Source organism: Pleurodeles waltl, chromosome 2_1 (genome assembly GCF_031143425.1).
Source record: "Pleurodeles waltl isolate 20211129_DDA chromosome 2_1, aPleWal1.hap1.20221129, whole genome shotgun sequence".
Lineage (NCBI taxonomy): Eukaryota > Metazoa > Chordata > Amphibia > Caudata > Salamandridae > Pleurodeles > Pleurodeles waltl.
This window is the reverse complement of record NC_090438.1, coordinates 895,170,113-895,187,960: the sequence shown is the minus strand read 5'-3', so window position 1 is coordinate 895,187,960 and position 17,848 is coordinate 895,170,113. Positions and strand designations below refer to the sequence as shown.

At 44.5% G+C, this 17,848-nt stretch overlaps 1 long non-coding RNA gene across 1 annotated transcript in view; it reads left to right on the top strand.

Moving 5' to 3' along the window:
• Positions 1-4,794: 4,794 nt before the first annotated feature.
• Positions 4,795-17,848, top strand: part of LOC138269759 (uncharacterized) — a 78,581-nt gene continuing 65,527 nt past the window's right edge. Inside the window, exon 1 of the long non-coding RNA XR_011200242.1 lies at positions 4,795-4,873. This is a non-coding gene — a long non-coding RNA (uncharacterized lncRNA). The remainder of the gene's footprint in view (positions 4,874-17,848) is intronic.

Here is a 17,848-nt window from a genome sequence, read left to right as displayed (position 1 = left end):
TCTTATTTACACACTCTCTTATATTTGGAAGGAAAAAATGTAGAGAAAGACTAGGGGCAATAACACTTGTTTTGCTATTCTATGTTCCCCCAAGTCTCCCGATAAAAATGATACCTCACTTGTGTGGGTAGGCCTAGCGCCCGCGACAGGAAATGGCCCAAAACACAACGTGGACACATCCCATTTTTTTACAGAAAACAGAGGTGTTTTTTGCCAAGTGCCTACCTGTAGATTTTGGCCCCTAGCACAGCCGGCACCTAGGGAAACCTACCAAACCTGTGCATTTTTGAAAACTAGAGACCTAGGGGAATCCAAGATGGGGTGACTTGTGGGGCTCTGACCAGGTTCTGTTACCCAGAATCCTTTGCAAACCTAAAAATTTGGTTAAAAAACACATTTTCCTCACATTTTGGTGACAGAAAGTTCTGGAATCAGAGAGGAGCCACAAATTTCCTTCCATCCAGTGTTCCCCCAAGTCTCCCGATAAAAATGATACCTCACTTGTGTGGGTAGACCTAGCGCCCGTGACAGGAAATGCCCCAAAACGCAACGTGGACACATCACATTTTTTGAAAGAAAACAGAGGTGTTTTTTGCAAAGTGCCTACCTGTAGATTTTGGCCTCTAGCTCAGCCGGCACCTAGGGAAACCTACCAAACCTGTGCATTTATGAAAACTAGAGACCTAGGGGAATCCAAGATGGGGTGACTTGTGGGGCTCTGACCAGGTTCTATTACCCAGAATCCTTTGCAAACCTCAAAATTTGGCTAAAAAAACAAATTTTCCTCACATTTCGGTGACAGAAAGTTCTGGAATCTGAGAGAAGCCACACATTTCCTTCCACCCAGCGTTCCCCCAAGTCTCCCGATAAAAATGATACCTCACTTCTGTGGGTAGGCCTAGAGCCCGCGACAGGAAATGCCCCAAAACGCAACGTGGACACATCACATTTTTTTACAGAAAACAGAGATGTTTTATGCCAAGTGCCTACCTGTAGATTTTGGCCCCTAGCTCAGCCGACACCTAGGGAAACCTACCAAACCTGCGCATTTTTGAAAACTAGAGACCTAGGGGAATCCAAGATGGGGTGACTTGTGGGGCTCTGACCAGGTTCTGTTTCCCAGAATCCTTTGCAAACCTCAAAATTTGGCTAAAAAAACACATTTTCCTCACATTTTCGGTGACAGAAAGTTCTGGAATCTGAGAGGAGCCACAAATCTCCTTCCACCCAGCGTTCCCCCAAGTCTCCCGATACAAATGGTACCTCACTTGTGCGGGTAGGCCTAGCGCCCACGAAAGAAAATGGCCCAAAACACAACTTGGACACATCCCATTTTTTTTACAGAAAACAGAGGTGTTTTTTGCAAAGTGCCTACCTGTAGATTTTGGCCCCTAGCTCAGCCGGCACCTAGGGACCCCTACCAGATCTGTGCATTTTTGAAAACTAGATACCTAGGGGAATCCAAGATGGGGTGACTTGTGGGTCTCTGACCAGGTTCTGCTACCCAGAATCCTTTGCAAACCTCAAAATTTGGCTAAAAACACAAATTTTCCTCACATTTCGGTGACAGAAAGTTCTGGAATCTGAGAGGAGCCACAAATTTCCTTCCACCCAGCGTTCCCCCAAGTCTCCCGATAAAAATGGTACCTCACTTGTGTGGGTAGGCCTAGCGCCCACGAAAGGAAATGGACCAAAACACAACGTGGACACATCCCATTTTTTTTACAGAAAACAGAGGTGTTTTTTGCCAAGTGCCTACCTGTAGATTTTGGCCCCAAGCTCAGCCGGTACCTAGGGAAACCTACCAAACCTGTGCATTTTTGAAAACTAGAGACCTAGGGGAATCCAAGATGGGGTGACTTGTGGGGCTCTGACCAGGTTCTGGTATGCCGAATCCTTTGCAAACCTCAAAATTTGGCTAAAAAACACATTTTCCTCACATTTAGGTGACAGAAAGTTCTGGAATCTGAGTGGAGCCACAAATTTGCTTTCACCCAGCGTTCCCCCAAGTCTCCCGATAAAAATGGTACCTCACTTGTGTGGGTGGGCATAGCCCACGAAAGGAAATGGCCCAAAACACAACATGGACACATCACTTTTTTCACAGAAAACAGTGCCTACCTGTGGATTTTGGCCTCTAGCTCAGCCGGCACCTAGGGAAACCTAGCAAACCAGCACATTTCTGAAAACTTGATACCTAGGGGAATCCAAGATGGGGTGACTTGTGAGGCTCTGACCAGGTTCTGTTACCCAGAATCCTTTGCAAACCTCAAAATTTGGCCAAAAAAACACTTTTTCCTCTCATTTCGGTGACAGAAAGTTCTGGAATCTGAGAGGAGCCCCAAATGTCCTTCCACCCAGCGTTCCCCCAAGTCTCCTGATAAAAATGGTACCTCACTTGTGTGGGTGGGCATAGCGCCCACGAAAGGAAAGGGCCCAAAACACAACGTGGACACATCACATTTTTTCACAGAAAACAGAGGTGTTTTTTGCTAAGTGTCTACCTGTGGATTTTGGCCTCTAGCTCAGCCGGCCCCAGGGGGGCAGAAATGGCCTAAAATAAATTTGCCCCCCCCCCCCCCCGGAGCGACCCTTGCCTACGGGGTCGCTCCACTTGCGTGATGGCGCAAAAAAAAAAAAAGATCCCCAGCGCCTAGAGGTTTCTGCACCCCGGGGGCAGATCGCCTAACAACAATAGGGGGGGCAGAAATGGCCTAAAATAAATTTGCCCCATCACCCCCTCCCCCCCCGGGAGCGGCCCTTGCCTACGGGGTCGCTCCCCTTGCGTGACGGCGCACAATAAAAGATCCCTGGTGCCTAGTGGTTTCTGCCCCCCTTGGGGGCAGATTGACTTAAAATCTGCCAATCTGCCCCCAAAGCGGGCAGAAACGGCCTAAATACAATTTGCCCCTCCAGGGGAGCGACCCTTGCCTAAGGGGTCGCTCCCCATCTCTAAAAAAACAAACAAAACAAAACAAAAAAAAAAACAATTGCCCTGGCGCCTAGAGGTTTCTGCCCCCCCCGGGGGCAGATCGGCTAATAACAATAGGCCGATCTGCCCCCAGGGGGGGCAGAAATGGCCTAAAATAAATTTGCCCCCCCACGCCCCCCAGGGAGCGACCCTTGCCTACAAGGTCGCTCCCCTTGCGTGACAGCGCAAAAAAAAGATCCCTGGTGCCTAGTGGTTTCTGCCCCCCTTGGGGGCAGATTGACCTAAAATCGGCCGATCTGCCCCCAAAGCAGGCAGAAATGGCCTAAATACAATTTGCCCCTTCAGGGGAGCGACCCTTGCCTAAGGAGACGCTCCCCATCTGTAAAACAACAGCAACAAAAAAAAACCCCGGCGCCTAGTGGTTTCTGCCGCCCTTTGGGGCAGATCGGCGTAATTAAAATAGGCTGATCTGCCCCCATGGGGGCCAGAAATGGCCTAAAATAAATTTGCCCCTCAGGGGAACTACCCTTGCCTAAGGGTTCGCTCCCCTTACGTGAAAAACGAACAAAACAAAAAAACTCCCTGGTGTCTAGTGGTTTCTGCCCCCCTTGGGGTCAGATTGGCCTCATAAAAATAGGCCAATCTCCCCCCAAAGGGGGCAGAAAGGGCCTAAATATAATTTGCCCCATAGGGGAGCGACCCTTGCCTAAGGGGTCGCTCCCTTATGCCAGTTTCATTTTGCAAAAAGACATCCCTGGTGTCTAGTGGGCGTTTTGACAGCCGGATTGCTTTACAATCCGGCTGCCAAAACGCAGAGAGAGACTTCAAAGGGAAGGAAAATACATTTCCTTCCCTTTGAAGCCTCTCTGCCTCCTCCACGTCTCTGCCTCCTCCGCGTTGCATTTCTCTTCCGATCATTGCGCTGCATAGCGATTCCTTTTGCTAGCATCCCCGGGATGGGTGATCGTGTCATACCCAGACAGGCCCGCAGGCTAGAATTAATAGTAGCTGCTCATGAGGGTGTAGCATCTGCTCATCTAAGTGTGGCAGCCACCGTTTCTCTACTGCAGAAGTGCTTTTGGTGGCAAGGTCTGTACAAAGAAGCAAATATATATATATGTCCTGAACTGTGCCATTTGTAAACAAATTAAAAGTTCCACCATTGCTCGCCTACCACAGACACCCCTCTAAGTTTCAATTAACCTGCTTAAATGTGTGTATCTTGATCATTGCGAACCTCTAAATTCAGATGGTGAATTGAAATTTGTTCTACTTGCTGTACAATCTTGCTCTAGATTTCTACGGGTGCGACCACAGCGATGGGCTGATGCTCAAATTGTTATTAGAGATTTGCATGTCTTAGTGGGGAAATATGCAGTAGCTGCATTCCACTCGGACCAGAGCCCTGCTTTTGCCCCTAAGGTTTACAAGGATAGTATGGGAACCCTGGGTGTTGCTGTGCACTATTCCCTCCCATTTCATCCTGTTGAAAATTTGATTGTAGAGTGGAAGAACAGTGACTTAAAACAAATTCTTAACAACTAGAATATTAGGTTCAGTTTGTAGTTGGATCCATCACTTGTGTGGAGTCCAGAGAGAATTAAATAATGTGCCAAGACAATCTTTTGATGGCCAGACGCCCTACGAGGTCCTCTTTGGCATCCAGATGTACGTTCCAGATCTCGACAATCCTGGTGCAGTATTGGCAGACATGCCTTTTGACATAAATGAACATTTTTCTTTCTTTACTACAGGAACTACAAGACTTATGAGATAAGCACACAAGTGAACTTTCCAAGCATTCTGCCACTGAAAGAATAAAGGAGAAAACAGCATCTTCAGGCTGGATTCCAAGCTGGAGATCTAGTTTAAGAGAAAACTGCAGTGAAGAAAAATTTGGCCCATCATACCGTGCACTGGTGCCATTCCTCGGGATTCAAGGTACCAGAACTGTGATTTTGCCACTGCTTCCTTGTTGTCAAGACAAAAGATTTGTCTCAGTTGATCAAGTAAAATTGCATCATGTGGCCCATTCTACACAGGAAGCTATAAGGACTCCTGGTCAGCTTGCTGACTCCTTTCACTACCCTACAGGAAATAACGCTACAAATATTGAAAAATACTAGTTTACCTTCAGTTGGGGAAGGCAGAGAATTAACTCTTGTTGATTACTGTTACCGCTGCAAACACTAGACGTACATTAGATGTTAGTCTACAGTTTTCTACTGATACTCCGAACAACAGAGTTGTTTATGATGAACCACTTCTGGCGGTGTCTAGCAGTTTTGTTTCACCGACTGAGGCCCCTGTATTTACACAGACTGCCTCTAGTTTTTCGTTGACCACTTTTTTTCTGATTCCTCGCATAGTTCACTACATGGTGAACATGATTGTCTTTGCTAGTTGAAAACACATTTATCTGATCCCTCCATGGTCCTATACTTAGATTACCATTTAATTGCTTTCTCTAATCATTTAAATTGGATTTGTGACTGTTTTATTCTTGCTTATAAATGGACACTATCTCCCAGAATGCTCTGCTGTAGAACTGGTAGCTGAGGTGTTGAAACCTCATTCATCTTCATCTAAAGTGCAAAGAGACCTGTCCGTTGTGAACATTTCTGCTTTTCCAGCCCCTGATGGAATTGTTTGGGATAAAGTCCCATATGATATTTTTGGTCCTGCAGCAACTTTGCAGATTCCTTATATATTTAAGGTGCCATGGATGATGTGATTACCCCAGGTTTTATTTCTGATGATAGGAACATTAAGACTGTCACATCTATGCTGTCTGAGCTTAAATATTATTCCCTATTTGAAAGTGAGGACTTGTTCATGAATCCTGCTAATTATGGTGAAATGTATTGTTACCATCACTATACCTCTCACTACTTACATAGAACTAGTACTCCAAGTAAAGTTTTCAATTGCACACAATGGGAATAATGCCCACCTTCATAACTGGGTAGCTTCAAAACACATATTTGGAATATTTCTCTGGTCATAATACCTTAGATCCAGTGCCTTACTTTTATAAACTAACCCCTTCACAAGCAAAGACATATATACTGACCTAGACAAAAGTAATCATTCAGACTCATTTTTTCCTATCTGGCAGTAAAAAGCTATGACTATTGAAAGGAAACCATTGATTTAAAATGAGTTTGTGGAAAATAAAATTGACAAGTGCAGGGCAGAGATACCTTATTTAGAGTTTGTTTGATTCCAATATGGATGATTTTCCTGCACAAAACAGTGCAGCAAAATACTTGATTGTGTCTAGCTAAAATTAAAGAAATGCATTTGCCTATCATTCCCTCTATTGCTTGTTTTGATAATTGGCAACAGTTTGTAAATTAACAGAACAGCTGAATAATACGGTACAGAATGATTCATACAACTCTACACTTTTAGGTCCAAATGGGTGGTTAATGTGGCCAGTAGACACAAATGGTTGCAATGCACATTTTTTAAACTCCTCAAAGGGTTTTCAAAGCTGCTTACATCCAGTACATCAAGCTGCTGCTCAAATAAGGAAAATTGATCCGGCCAATTTGGAAAAAGCATTGCCTGTTTTTGATAATGGAATGAATCCATTGTCAAATCCTTTTAAACTCTGAATAACATTGTATCATCTGCAATTGATAGCACACAAAATTACATGTCTTTCTTAGAATAAGCTTAGCTCGATTATGCAGTTGAGCTGGACACTACAGGTTTTAAAATCAAACTGCATGCCCTGGAAGCAACTGAACACAACAACATTGTTTTGCCTTTCAATTTAACACACAGACAACAACTAATGGTGAAGAAAGACACCACTTATACAATGTTAAATATCGAACAATTAGAAAAGCTGGCTATTACAGTACCTAAGATGCCATCAGCAGTGTGGTTAATTCATGGGGCAATCCCATTGCTGATTTCAACGTTTCAATTCACATCTTGTTTGAAACATTTTCAAGTAGGCAGATATGAAGCTCTGGGGGAGAGTTTCATCCACAAGTTGTGAAACTTGCCCTTCGATTACAAATGTGTGAGTGGGAAGAAAGAAGTGTTTCTTAGCAGAAACAAATATGAATCTTCTCTCATTGACTTGTATACAGGTGACAGTGCATTGGGACTGTAATGCATGAGTGGCCTATTTGGCATGTTACTTGATGGATTCATCCAGAGTTTTGATTACTTTCAAATGGAAGTTATTTGATGTTCAATGATCAAGGCTGTTGTTGAATGAGAGCAGGTTTCGTATGTGTGGTTTTGGTCTCTCAAATAGTGACATGTTGTAATAGTGTGCTCTTCCTATCCATGCACATGATTAGAGAAGTTAGCCTATGGCTTTCGTCTGACATTGGGTTTCTAGTTGGCAGAGGTATGCACCCTGTCCAAGCCGGAACCACAGTTGTAGTCAGGGTAACTTAGATACACACTATAATTAACCTGTGCTCACACTCTGGTAGCTTGGCACAAAGTTTTCATGATTAACTTAAGAGGCAATGAGTAAAGTATTTATGCAACACTTCAAACAGTAAAACAGTGAAAATATCGCACAAAAATATACCTCACCTGTTTAGGAAAATAGATTCTATTTTTATTAACAGAACAAGACCTAAATAACAAAATCAATAAGGTAGAAGTTGAGATACGTATTTTTAAAGATTAAAATGCAATATAGTGATTAGAAGTATAAATCGCCAACCAGAGGCTTATGGTAGAGGTAGACTGGGTTAAATCCAACAGTCCATGCCGGCCATGATGGATGACGGGTCAGACACAGTCCCAGGCCAGTCCCGCTGAAGATTTACCTTCTCAATTCTCAATTCAAGCTTTATTTCGGCACATGTATCATAGAAGCAACAAATACAGAAACAAGAACGTATGTAAAAAAGGGAATAATAAATAATCACAGTAAAAATGGTGGGATCTTCAAGCTAAAAAACATTTCACGTTTTCAATATCCAGAATGTAGAAATCCCACCCAAAAGTCTATAGCGGGAATAAGTATTGCTGGTTCACTTATCATTTTGAGAGTCTATACTAGGTGATGGACCAAAATTAGATTCTCAAACAAAGAACACAAGATAAGACTTGGGAAAATACATATAAAAGTTCTCAGAACCTATGAGTCTCCTCTCAATGTTAAAAGGTTTAATATAATAAAAGCATGTATTCAAATCTAGAAATTAAAATAATAGCAATCGAAAACGCATTCGCTAACCCTTAAGTACATATTATATCAATTTATGAAACCTGCTCTATGCTGCCAGATAGCTGCTAAAAACTTTGCCACAGCACACGCCACCAGCCCATGGGTATTTGTACTACAAATCCTAAGGGCTGAATGGTGGTCTCTGATTCCCAATGTCTTACAAAGGGGTCTTATCCAAGTAAAATAGAAGGTGACTAATAGTTTCTCTAGTGTTACATGCCATCGGGCAAGAATGTGACGAGCTAGTAGATTGCTTCCATCTAGTGGTAAGATCATGCACTGGTAAAGATCCCAGTCTAAGTCTTAGATAAAGTGCATGCACCACTGGGTGTGTAATAGTGTCTACAAAATGCTCAAACTCATAGTGACACTTGAAAGATAAGAAGCTGTCTGTCATACTACTCGACGGGACAGCTGCTAGAGTTAACATGTGTACATTTTCCCAGTATGCGTCTTTCAACATCTGGGACGCATTTTTTGGAAGGTGCAATGGGTCCGCCCAGTATGACCCCAGCCCGAGTTTTAAAAAACCCTTTTGACATACTTGCACCAAGGGATTTTATCAACCTGAGGATCTCGTAAAAGCGCTGTTAACCAGGTCCTATAAGGATCTAAAGCTACTGAGGACCAAATCCAAATCCAATATTGGAGCGGTCGCTAAGCTGAAAGATCCATTATTGAGTGCAGATTTAGGTCCATTGGGATGGGCAAGGTTGGAGAACTAGATGGAACCTTTAACAGGGCTTTAATAAAAAGATTTTCAGCTCTTCCTATATCATGGAGCTTAACATGCCCCCAGAGCTCGGCGCCATATAGAATGCTTGCTCTAGCTTGCAATTTATAAATATCCATTGCAGGTGTGATGGAAAAGGCGGACGTTTTAGCCGCAAATCTCAAAATGCCTCCTGTCTTTTGTTTCAGGGACATAACGAATTTTGACAGGTGTGATGTCCAGTTTTGGGAGTTGCCTAACCTGATTCCCAAATATTCAAAATCACTGACACATTCAAGGACCTCACCATCGAGGACTATTTTTTTCTTTAGCCTACATTTTGGGTCACCAAATATCATACATTTCGTTTTGGTGCAGTTTATTTGTAGGCTGTAGTCCTTGCAAAAATCTGAGAATTTTTCCAAAAGCCAAGATAATCCAGAGGCAGTTCGGGATAAGAGCAGGGTGTCATCAGCAAACAGAAGGCATGGTGTCTTGATACCACCCAATTTCGGACCATCATTTTGGGTATCAAGCAAATATGGAATACGTGAATTTATAAAAAGCCAGAAAAGGGTTGGAGCTAACACACATCCCTGTCTAATGCCTTTCTGAAGGGGAAACTCATCAAATAGCTCTCCATCCCTTCCCCACCTTACTCTGACAAAGCTATCTGTGTACTGTTCCCTAATCAACTGTAGCAATGAACCCAGAACTTCAATTTTGGCCAAAGTCTCCCACAACTTAGGATGGGAGACAAGGTCAAAAGCAGATCTAAGATCAACAAAGGCAACAAAGAGCCTGCCACTGTCCAGGTCCGCCGCCACATTCCATTTTATTGTGAGAAAGCGAAAGACCTAGTCCATCGTAGCCGTCCCCTGCCTAAAGCCCGCCTGAAAATGACTTTAAGGCCCCATTTTCTTCGATCCAAATTCTAAGCCTTCCGAACACCTGAAAAGAAAAGATTTTTTGGAGGTTGTCTAGGAGGCTCATCGGTCTATAATTCCCTGTGGCCGATTTGTCCCCTTTTTTATAAATGGGGACAATTATTGCACCCTTACACCAATGAGGAAGGATGTTGGTCTCCAAGATAGCATTTGAAACCTTATTAATATAAGGGCCCCAAAATATTAGGTCAGACTTGTATAAATCAGATGGAATCCCGTCTAATCCCAGAGCCTTCCCTAGTTTTAGGGCCCTAACAGGTGTCCCAGTTTCTTTCATAGTGAGTAGCATCTACCCAATCAATCCCCACCACAATTTCCTCCTCTGCACCCACTATAGAATTTAAATCCTGGCTATAGAGTTTGGTAAAATAGGAGACCCAGGTGTTTGGAGGAATATGGCAATCAGGCCTAGGGCTAGAGTTTCTTCCTTCATTAGAAACTAGGGTCCATAAACGCCTTGTGTTTGAATCCCTGGCAGCTGCCAACAGTTCTTGCCATATGTCCTCTGCCCACTGCGCCTTGCTAAACTTGATTACCTCTGCGTAATCACGCCTTCCCATTATTATAGCAGGTCTATCCCATAGTTTAAGTGCTTCCAGAAGGGCACTTTTGGCTCTCCTGCAAGCATTGTTGAACCATGGATTCGATTTAACTGGTCTGAGCCTCCCCTTACCTTATTTTCTCTAATAAAAAGAGCATTCAGAGAAGCAAAAAACTTGGTGTGTTTAGCCATTGTCCTATCGGCAGGATAAGTGTTCGTAACTGCGTACCTCAAAACCAGATAAGACAGTTGGGCTTGCAATGCACCTTTGTTCTTAAAGGTCTACCATCTTAATGCATGCTGGTTACTAGCTACCTCCAGGACAGACATAGCTCTCTCAGCTTGATTTGTTGGTTCGACCTCAACAAACGACCTGTCCCAGTCCAACAAAAGGGGGAAATGATCGCTGTAGTGATGATATCCCAATTTAGCATCCTCAATTTCATGCCATATCCTGATATCAATAAGGAAATATTCGATCAAGCTACTATAGGACCCTCTAGAGAACGTAGAACATGCTGGAATGTCTGAAGGAAAACACCCGTTTCTTAGCCGTAGACCATGTGACAGCATTAACTCGATAACCTTCCGCACCCTCAGATTAGATTTGAACTTTTTTGTCAGCGTATGAAAGGATGGAATTCACCTTATTTCATCCTCTTCCTGAGCTAGCTCTGCAAAAAGTAAATTGGGCTCTAATAAAGCATTAAAATCGGCAGCTATAATAAGGAAATGTGAAGGGAGTAACTCAACTACAAGAGTTTTTAGCAAGGATATAGTTTCTGAGGTTTTATTAGGGGGACCTGGCCTACTGTAAAGATTTAAACACAAAAGTGTGGGACCCGGCTTTAATTTGATTGAAACAGACAGAATGTCAGGAGAATTAATAGTGATTTCCTTCACTTCCCTTACCTTGGCTATCTTTATCCATGTAATAAGACCCCCTCCTGCCCTCCCTGCAGATGAGGGGATGGCCTCTTTGCAAAATGATGTAAACCCTTTCCTGTGTATGTTTGTAGTGGCCCAGGTTTCCTGGAAGAGGCAAATGCTACAAGAATCAATAAGGGAGCCCCAGTCTGGATCATCAATCTTGTTCCATAAACCAGCTATATTCCAGGAAATTACAGTAGGGTGGACAGGCCTAGGATCATTGGAGACCCCCCAAATAAGACACCAAAAGCGAGGATAATACATCATCCTGTATACCTGGATTCTGTTCCAGTGTGCCAACCCTCTGGCATGACCCCTGGAAACCGTGCTCCTTGTTCTTAAATGAGTTCCCACCCTCATACAATAAATCAGTATTCCACAGAGCTAGTTCTTCTTTGAGTCAATCAGTTTCTGATGGATTTGAACCTAGTCTTTTGAATGGAGTTTTAAACCGCTTAGCCAAGGTCTCACACTCCCTCTGAGGAATATCCAAAGAAAGGGCCAATGGGATGAGAGTAGGTAGCTCAGAAAATCCCATGCTGGCCACCCCATTTCCCGTATTGGCCACTGGTTCCTTAGCAGAGATATCCCCAGAAGGACAATTTTGTTGGAGAATGATATTCGATCTATTCCATAGTGGGTTTCGTGCATCTATAGATAACAGGCCATAAACCAAGTCAGGAGTTGCTAATACTAACTCAACTGTATCCACATGGCCTGTTTTGCCCATATGATGCTTTCCCAAGGATAACATCTGAATGAATAATAGAAGCACAATTCCTGACGTGTCTAATCCAATGGATAGCCATATTTGTTAATGAAAGGCTGTCTTCATATGAGTTTGATGGTAGTTTCTGAACATTGTACATATATATATAGAATACCATATTTATGGTTATGGATTTTCCCTGTACGTTGCCTGATGGTAGTATTCCGTAGATCTCCTGTATGAGGGCTAAACTGGGGGATACAGTTACTGTAGCTGGATGCTCTAGGGATTTCTATATGACCCACAAATGGGCCTTCACTAGATGATAATTTTCCAGCCCCCAAGTCAGATTCCTTACTTTCATCCTTGGCTCTTGGTAGAGGGGATTTAAAACTTCCCCTATCCGCCGACACCACAACCCTCTTTATGGCCTCCGGGTGAAGTAAAGTAAGAGCATCAGTCAACATCCGATTAAGGACCTTTATCTCTTGCTTTAGATCTACAATTAGATTGACCACTTCTGCCTGAAAATTTTCACCCATAGGCTGACTAGCAGACATTCGTAAGTTGAAATTGGGGGGATATTTTTCTATATTTGGATTGAGGTCTTCTAGGATAGAGAAACGATTTGAACAGGCTGTGTCATGGACTGTATTGCTTCCATCAGCAACACCCATAGCTGCAGTTTGGGGAAGGTCTTTACTTGGAGCCACTTGGTCGACTACACCACCCGGCCGGTTTTAAATACCAAGTTTGGGGCAGGGTCTATGGAGCCCACTGCAGTGGGTCTTTTTGGTACTCTAGGTACAAAAAAGATGAAGAGGGGACTCTGGATTGTTCTTTGGAAACTTGCCTCTCTTTCCCATTTAGCAGTGATTCCACTTCCTCGATTAAAGTATACATTTATTATTAGCGCAATTTGTTAGTCTTTTTGGAATTTTTCAAGACTTGGGAATTTAAGATGATGTAGCTGCCACCGCAGAACTGCCTTGCGATTTGTGCTTTCCCATCTTATAGAAGTTAACGAAGGAGCTGGTAAGTATATACAAAAACAGTTGAAGAATTAAACAAGAAAGCGGCTACCTCTGGCCCAAGAGATGTAGCCTGGCCCAGGCTCTTCCGGTTTCTGACGGGCTTCTCCCGGGCGCGGCCCACGCATGTCCTGTGTTGCAGTGGGGGCACGATGCGCTATGTAGCGCTCGCGCCTAGGCTCCGCTCTCTTTGGAGGTCCGATGTATTGTGGGACGCCGAGTCCCCAGCAGGCAGCACAGGTGTGGCAAGAAAGATACCTGTGTTGCGGGGGCATGATGCTCTATGCAGCGCTAGCGCCTAGGCTCTGCCCCCTTTGGAGGTCCGATGCGTTGTGGGATGCCGAGTCCCCAGCAGGCAGCACCAGTGTGGCAAGAAAGATCCCCGCGTTGCGGGGGAATGCAATGCGCTATGTAGCGCTCGCGCCTAGGCTCCGCCTCCTTTGGAGGTCCGATGCATTGTGGGACGCCGAGTCCCCAGCAGGCAGCACATGTGTGGCAAGAAAGATCCCCCTTTTCAATAATTGGGCCAAGAGCCTCGTTCGTGGGGAAGAAGTTCGCTGGGAGCAAGGAGAGCAGCGTTGGTGGTGGTCTGTGGGCACAAAGTGTCGGCTGGCCGTCTTGGGTCGGGGGGCTGGAGATTCGCATTGTGAGTGGCCATATTTGCTGTGGGAAGAGATGAACGCACAGAACTCACACTGGTTCTTCCTGTGCGCGGCACGATTCTAGTGCGAGCAGGCCTGTTTGCAGCATGAAAAGCCCATAAGCTTGATTTCAGCAGCCAAAAAGCACTTCTAAGGGCCCAGGACTGTATAGGGGCCTCTTGGGGCTCAGGAGTTGGTTGGTTGAGGGGTTGGCCCATGTGCTGTAGCAAGTGAGTTGGAAGTCTTTTGGGTCCCTAAGACCTCAGATAACAGAAGGCAAGCACTTGGAGTCACTTTGCTGCTGGGATTTAGAGATGCAGGTCCAGTCCTTCTCACTACCAGGCCAGAAGTCAGATGGTCAGCTCAGCAAAGCAGGAGTCCAGCAGAGTATCAGCTCAGCAGAGTGGCAGATTTTGTAGCAGCACAGCAATACTTATTCCTGGAAGAGTATCCACAGATCCAGAACTATCCTTAGTTTATGGTGTCAGAGGTCCAGTACGAATAGCTAGTTGTCATTTTAAGTGGGAGGCACCTCAAAGTAACATCTTTGAAGTGCACAGAAACCCTCCCTTCCTGCCCTCGCTCCAGACTTACTACAAGTTGGTATGCAGTCCTTTGTTTAGGGCAGGACCCTGTCCATTCAGGTGTGTCATTCCCTCCCTCCCATCCTGCCCAGGATGGCCCATCTGGAGGTGAATGGTCCATAAGTCACACCTAAGCTATACTTGTGTGTGGCCGTCTAGAGGAAATGCACAAGCCCATATGTCACCCCACCCCAGGTGACTATTGGAGGCAGGCAGTAGGCATCAAACGGCCAAAGTAAGAAAATGCCAGCTTTCTAAAAGTGGCATTTGCAGAACTGCACATTATAATCTGACTTCACCATAGGATGTGATTTTAAATCATGAGTACAGTGAAACTCCAAACTTGACAAACAAATCTCTTCTAGATTGTGAAGTACATGTATAAAATGTATTAAGATAATCCCAATATTATCCTATGAGAGAGATAAGCCTTTCAGAATTGAAAATTAATTTGGGAGTTTTTCACTACCAGGACATGTAAAACGTACAAGTACATGTCCTGTCTTTTAAATACACAATACTCTGCCACATGGGTCATATAGAGCTTACCTTAAGGGTGCCACATATGTATAAAAATGGATGGTTTAGGCTTGGCAAGAAGTTTATCTTGCATCTCATATTTAATGCTTCCACCACCATGGGGAAGGTACACTTTTGTTTCAAAGAAGTTGGATCTGACTCTGTTAGCATGCTACAGACTGTTGTTTGGAGTGATACCGCCCTTCATGCAGTCTTTGTTTACTAGTGTATTTTAAGGCATACCACTTGTGTTATTCCTGATCATTGGTATTTTGGTTCTATTTTTCCTGCTCCACATGGATGTCCCACCTCGACACCAAATAGTGATGGAACTATTGCACATTCAGCTGTGACGTGAATGCATGATACAGTACTTTGGAGTGTCTTTCCTTGAGGAACTGACAAAAACTGGTTCCTGTCCTTTAGTCTGGTGTGGTTACATTGTGTGCAGCCTCTCTTCCACTGTCATAGATGCCATTTTGAGTGTACACTCAACATTTATCTTGCAACGCCATTGGTACAATCTATGGCCAAGGGATCCTGTTTAGGGCACATAACCGGTGTTGTCCCATGAGACTGCCTTTACTACAGGATGATTTATGTGAGCCATTCTTCTCATTCAATATGGATGCTACAGCTCCTAGATCCTAGTTCTTCTAATGCGGACACAATACAGTATGCCACACCTTAGGCATCGGCTGAATGTGATGTCCTTGTCTGTTTCTCTGACTTAATTGCGGAGGCCATTGTGGCTCTGTCATCTGCAGATGCAGGTTCCATTCTGGATCCCATTGACACTGAGAATATGGAAAACAACTTGGAAGCCTCCTTTGATCTTTAATTTAGCCCCTATTGGTATGAAATTGTTATTAATTCATCATATTTTTATCCATACATTTTAATTGGCATTTGTTTGCTCTGACTGTTAGGGTAAATGTTTTATTAAATGTTGTGATTAGTACTTTATTATGAAGCTTTTTCTCCTACAATCAGTGGAGGGTTTTGTGAGGCCTTTTTGGACCGACTCTGGTTCTCCATTTTAGTTTTACATTTTACACGTTTTTAGGTGACAATGGCCCTCATTCTGACCTTGGCGGGCGGCGGAGGCCGCCCGCCAAAGTCCCGCCGTCAGGTTACCGTTCCGCGGTCGAAAGACCGCGGCGGTAATTCTGACTTTCCCGCTGGGCTGGCGGGCGGTCGCCTTCAGACCGCCCGCCAGCCCAGCGGGAAAGAGGCTTCCACGATGAAGCCGGCTCGGAATCGAGCCGGCGGAGTGGAAGCTGTGCGACGGGTGCAGTTGCACCCGTCGCGTATTTCACTGTCTGCGCAGCAGACAGTGAAATACATGTAGGGGCCCTCTTACGGGGGCCCCTGCAATGCCCATGCCAGTGGCATGGGCACTGCAGGGGCCCCCAGGGGCCCCGCGACCCCCCCTACCGCCATCCAGATCCCGGCGGTCGGACCGCCGGGATCTGGATGGCGGTAGGGGGGGTCGGAATCCCCGCGGCGGTGCAGCAAGCTGCGCCGCCGTGGAGGATTCAATGGGGCGGCGGTACACTGGCGGGAGCCCGCCAGTGGTGCCGGTCCGACCGCGGCTTTACCGCCGCGGTCGGAATCCCCATTGGAGCACCGCCGGCCTGTCGGCGGTGCTCCCGCGGTCCTCCGCCCTGGCGGTCTTTGACCGCCAGGGTCAGAATGAGGGCCTTTGTCTCTTAGTTTAGCAGATAGCAGAGCGCAGTGCTCCACTTAAATTTATGACCCATGTGGATCACAGAGGTTCAGAACTGAAGCACTGAGGTATTTTACTCTTAAGTGGTTCTCAACTCAATATTGGAGCATGAGAATAAAATTATATTGCTGAATGGTTTTAAATAAGAGAAATTTAAAATGAAGTGTTTACTTAATGATTAAGTTAACTCTTTATTTTAATTTTCTACCTTTTCAAAGTGCCACATTTACTAACAGCAGGCATCTTTCTCCCAGTGGCTGATAGACAGGCTGCCATATTTATAACTGAAAAATATAGCCATTTTATATTTAAAGGGATACATTTTAAGTGCAGAAAAATGTTCCAATAAAGAGCAGAAAAATGTTCCTTATTGTGAAAATTGTTGCAGAACATTTTTTGCAATTTAAATTTCTCCCATTTAAAAAAATGGTTTTATTCTTCTGTTCTACATGTAACGGTGCCACATATGTCAAAAGGTATGTCCTGTGCCACAAGTGCATACAACACCGGCTGTCAGTTGGGATAGACACATCACACATACACACATGTTCATACATCCCCATAGACCATGTGCTCACTGACGCACATAACAACCCTATTATAGCCCCCTATTCACAGTATTTTGTTCAAACCATAGTATTGGGTTTTATGGACAGTATGTGTAAAGTCTATGAAGCTGGGCATGGCGGTGGTAACAATGTGTGAGTTACTTGGCCTTCCCTAGCGCACAATGATTTTCACTGATCAGAAGTGGCTCTCATTACAGACAAGGTTGGAGACTCCTGGTGTAGATGCACTCAGTCCCCACATCCTGAAGTTCTGTCGTCCTAAAACACAATCGTACTTCTAGTGGGAACCGTATAACAGAATTTACTTTATTTATTTCATGTTAGGCTTGAGAATTACAGCTACAGCACGTAGGTTCCTCTAGGGCTCCATTCTCCCTTCAGATTCCTATCTCTTAGCTTCCCCTAGAATCCATACAAAAGCATTCAATTACTACACTTACTCTCAGCATTCCAAACACCAGCTCGGAGATATAGAGAATGGGAACTCATGGGATACTGCAATTAGTTTGTCCAATAAAGTCACAGGGCAGAAACAATGCATGTGATGAGGTGGAGTGAGATGGCCACTCCAGGAGTCCGATAGTACACAGGGCCTCAAGTCTTGCTCTGTTTGGAGGGATGTAAGCACTTGATTGAACTTTGAAAACGTGCAAGGTCAAGTGTGAGTAGGTCACTTAGTCCTGATTTTAGCCAAGATTACTGGTACTGTAAAGTTTCTTTTTCTTTATGACTGCTGGACAACAGATATCAAAATGCAAGTGAAAAAGAGGACTTGGTGAGCTTCTAGCACTTCAC